The sequence below is a fragment of the Galeopterus variegatus genome, unplaced genomic scaffold (genome assembly GCF_000696425.1).
Source record: "Galeopterus variegatus unplaced genomic scaffold, G_variegatus-3.0.2 Scaffold1124, whole genome shotgun sequence".
NCBI lineage: Eukaryota > Metazoa > Chordata > Mammalia > Dermoptera > Cynocephalidae > Galeopterus > Galeopterus variegatus.
The window spans coordinates 257,715-262,137 of NW_007727235.1; the positions used below are offsets into that span (position 1 = coordinate 257,715).

Genomic DNA, 4,423 nt, shown 5'->3' on the forward strand with positions numbered 1-4,423 from the left:
GGGGGGGGGGGGGGGGGAACCCAGCAGGAGGTAGGCAACTCGGGTGGGGAGTGGTGTTGAGGTTGAGGTTCAGAGGCTAGTTCTTCACTCACAGCTGCACCTCAGCGGAAGGAAGGGATGCAGTTCCTTGGGGGATAGAGTGGGCAAGGGCATGGTGGGCACTGGACACCTTGGCAGGTGGGCTCTGCTCTACTAAGGGCTAGAAGGCTTGGGTAGGGAAATTGAAGCCCAAGTCCAAGTGCACATCGGGTCAATATGACATGGGGTAGGGTGGGATTAGAGAAGGATTGTGGTGCTCTGACAGGTCCCTGATGCCTCAGCTCAAGTCCAGTCTAGGTGACATGACTGATTCCAGCCAAGCCCCACCCCCTGCCTGAGTCTTAGGGCTGAGGCTACTGCTCAACTCAGACCTGCACAGGTCTGAGCCTGCAGGGACTCTAGCCAAAAGGGCTGGGGAAGCTGGGGCTGATATCTGGGGATTTCCCAGCTAAGTTTCAAGGAAAGATACTGAAAATTCTTATGAAAGAGAAATGGAAAGGCCTGGTATGTCCTAGGACAATTGTGGTGCTTGCAGGATTCGAGGTAGGTACGCTGAGTCTGTTCCTGTGAGTTGGTCTAAATGGGAATGGGGCAAGCAGACTGTGCATCTCCTTCCTGTGCATCTGTATCCCACAGTCTGGTCCTGGCTGCCCACATAACCCCTACCCTACCCCTGGCTTCTTCACTTTGGTATGGATTCCTGAACTAATGGTCATCTTACTTTACACTCTGCTGCTTTTCACATCTATTCAGATTGCTGGGATAGGGTCATACGATGCTTTTAGCTGATGATGAAGGGTGAATGGGGAATCTGCTCATTTTATAGATGAGAAGCCTGTGGCTCAGAATGGGGAAGTAATTTGTCTAAGGCTGCACAAAAAAATAGTAGAAGAGCTAATGCCAGCCCTCTGGATAGAGTGCCCCCTTCCCACTGGGTTGGAAGCCTTTGTATCTAGTTGCTCTGAGCTCTGGATTTGGAGGTGAGAGATCCAGGCTCATGCTTTGGTTGTTCTACTCAATGGGTAAGTCAGCTGAGGAAGGAAGTGACTTGCTACTAAATGGAAGAGCCAGGATCCAAACCCAGTTCTTCCAAGACTGAAACCAATTACACTCCTCTGCACTCCCATGCACTGTCTGATTGTGTGAGCACAGACTGCATATGTGTGTGTTCTCTTAGATGGCAAAATACAGCAGTGGGTGGGTGGAGAGAGAGAGGGGGGGGGCAGGCAGACACACAGGTGAACTCAATGAAGGAAATGCATTGAGCATCTTCAGCTTCATGTACTGAATAATTCTCTCTCTTCTCCCATGAAACGTCTTCCTTGGATAGTGGCCAAATTGCCAAATGGGGTTTGTTTCTTGTCTTTCATGTATGGTTGGCAGGGAGAATTGGAGGAGAAAATAGAAGGGGCTTGCTATCACCAGCCCTCCAAAAGTAGTGGATTGCTTGGCTTTAGTGAGTTTGCAGTGCAGCAGGAAGTTTTCAATTCAAAAAAGAAAAACAGCAGGGCTTTTTTGTTTAGAGCTGAAAACCTGTGCATCAGGGACGGCTTGAGGCAATGTTTCCTTCCACCTATCTGATGCTGCTCAAAAGCCAGAATGCATTAATGTGTCTTTCCCAGGCCATGCCCTGCTGAACAAGAGGAGAAAGGGATGCTCATCTCTGAGGGCTTGCTATGTATGTTCCAGGTGCTGAGCTAGCCCATTACATACATCCCTTCATTAATGCACTAGAACCTTGTGAGGTGAGCACATTAATATCTCCATTATAAAGACAAGGAAACAGAGTCTGAGACAGTTTAAGTGATTTGCCTAAAAGGGTTGGAACCAGAAGTTGGGCTCTGTCTGCCTGGGTCCAATGCCTGGTCTACCTCACTGCCTTGCTGGCTTAATGGGTACTCTGATAGCACTGATAAAGTCCCTGCAGGTCAACCTTGGACCACCTTGCTGCTCTTGACCAGTGTCCTAACCCCCCTGTATTAGTCATTTTTCTGTAACTTAGGATACCTGAAACTGGGTACTTGACAAAGAAAAGACGTTTATTTCTTACAGTTTTGGAGGCTGGAAAGTCCAAGGTTGAGGGGTATTAGTCATTTTTCTGTAACTTAGGATACCTGAAACTTCGTAATTGACAAAGAAAAGACGTTTATTTCTTACAGTTTTGGAGGCTGGAAAGTCCAAGGTTGAGGGGCATATTTGGTGAGAGTCTCCTTCATGGTAGGGACTCTCTCAGAGTCCCAAGGTGGCACAGAGCATCACATGGCGAGGGAACAAGAATGTGTTAACGTGTGTTCACTTGATCTCCTTACAAAGCCTCTAGTGCCCCTCCCGTGATAACCCATTTATCCAAATAAGCCCGCGAGATCCGATCACCTCCCAAAGGCCCCACTTTTCATATACTGGAATCAAAGGTTCAACCCTCTTAACACTGTCACAATAGGAATCAAACTTCGTTATGAGTTGTGGGTGTGCATCCAGACTACAGCACCCCCAATTGGCATGGGGGATGGTCTACCTGGGCATTCACCTCCTCCAGGTCAGATTTCTTTTAATACACAGACAGTCATGAATTATCTCCTCTGTGTGAGGCACTGTATAGGAATGAGACTTACCCTGAGAAGGGGCCCTGGATGGTCAGAAACAGCAACTACATTGTACAGCAGTTGTAGAGCTTACAAAGTGACTCCACATGGATTCTTATTTCATTTGATGCTTGCCTTAAGTTTGAAAGCATCCCCATTGGGCAGATGGAGAAACTGAGGCTCAGAGAGTTGAAATGACTTTTTTGCACAGAATCACAGTGTGTAATTCATTAATTCATCAAATATTTATAGAGTATCTACTATTTGCCAGGCACTGTTGTAGGTGCTAGGAGTATAGCAGTGATCAAAACAGGCAAAACCCCTCATGGAGCTTACATTCTCATCTGGGGGTGACAAGTGATGGCCTGTGGGCCAGATTCAACCTGCCTCTTTTTATATGGCCCATAAGCTAAGAATGGCTTTTTTCATTTTTAAATGGTTAAAGAAAAGATCATAGAAGAATATCATTTTGTGTCACAAAAAAAAAAAATGTGAAATTCAAATTTTAGCCCAAAAGTTTTATTAGAGCACAGCCATACCCACTTACTTAGGTATTGTCTATGGCTGCTTTCACACTACAACAGCACAACAGAGAACTGATGACCTGCAAAGCCAAAATATTTACTATGTGGCCATCTACAGAAAACGTTTGCCGACCTCTGTTCTAGCAGGTAGTGAGGACATCATGACAATGACGAAGAGGTCAATGACTGACTAACAGATATCGTGTACTTGCTTTGGGCAAGCACTTTGCTAAGCCCCTTCTTTCATGGTGTCATTTAAATCTTGCCACTGCTACATTCCATTGGTGTGTTGTTATTGCCACTGTTTACAGAAGAAGGAAGGGAGATTCAGAGAAGGAAAGCAACTCGCTCAAGGGCCTACAGCTGACAAATGGCTTGGGCAGTAGTAATTTAATTCCAGCTCTGCTGGACCAGAGCCAGTCTGTTAACCATTATGCAGACCCAGGACACAAAATCTCATGTTGCAAAGCCAACATCCATTGCTCTTTTTCTCCACATCATTTCACTTCCAAGGTTGTGAGAAGTTCTACAGACACCCAGCAGGGCCTTCACACCCCCCACCCTCCACTCAAGCCCCCTCCCTGTGTCTTGCCCACACCTGCCACCCTCTGTGATCAGGGCTGCTCAGTGCTGGGCTCAGCGGCTCTGGCAAGGTTGTCAGTTGTCAGTGATCAGGATGGAGGGTGGAGAAGCCCAAGGGTGGACAGGCTGTAGGAACCACAGAATGACAGGAGGGTGAAGGCGGGGTGGGCAAGTGCAGTGCCCACTAACCAGGCATGGTTCATGGCTTAATTAAATAATGTCAAAGTTCCAGCTTTCCACTCCTGATTTACTGGCCAGGAGTGCCTGCTGAAGTTTGTTTAATTAATAGGCAGTGAAAAATGTGCTCGATTTGGTAAAATTCATCTCCGTCCTGCGGCTTCCCCCGGCTTTCCCTCCAACCTTGGAGAGGTTCATTAAATCCCGCACAGCCCCCAGCAGAGGTGTGGGTATAGCCAGGTCCCTGGACACCTCTCTCCACTCCGAGCCCCACTGGTTAATCCCTGAGTCTTGTCACGGTTGGGGGACTTGTGTGGTCATAGACTGAGTCATGGTCTCACCCATTCACTCACAGCAGGACACTGAATCTTTGCTTCCTCATTCCTTCTGTCCTTCAGTCATTCGCTCACTTCTAAACTCACCCACTAGCTGGATCTCTCATGCAGCCCATCACTGCTTCAGTCTACAGATTTGTTCTTTCATCACATGATTGTTGTGAAGCAGCTCAGTGCAGTGGGG

General features: G+C 47.5%; 1 protein-coding gene across 1 annotated transcript in view; it reads left to right on the forward strand.

Moving 5' to 3' along the window:
* Nucleotides 1-4,423, forward strand: part of INSC (inscuteable homolog (Drosophila)) — a 145,550-nt gene that overhangs the window by 91,608 nt on the left and 49,519 nt on the right. The window lies entirely within an intron of this gene.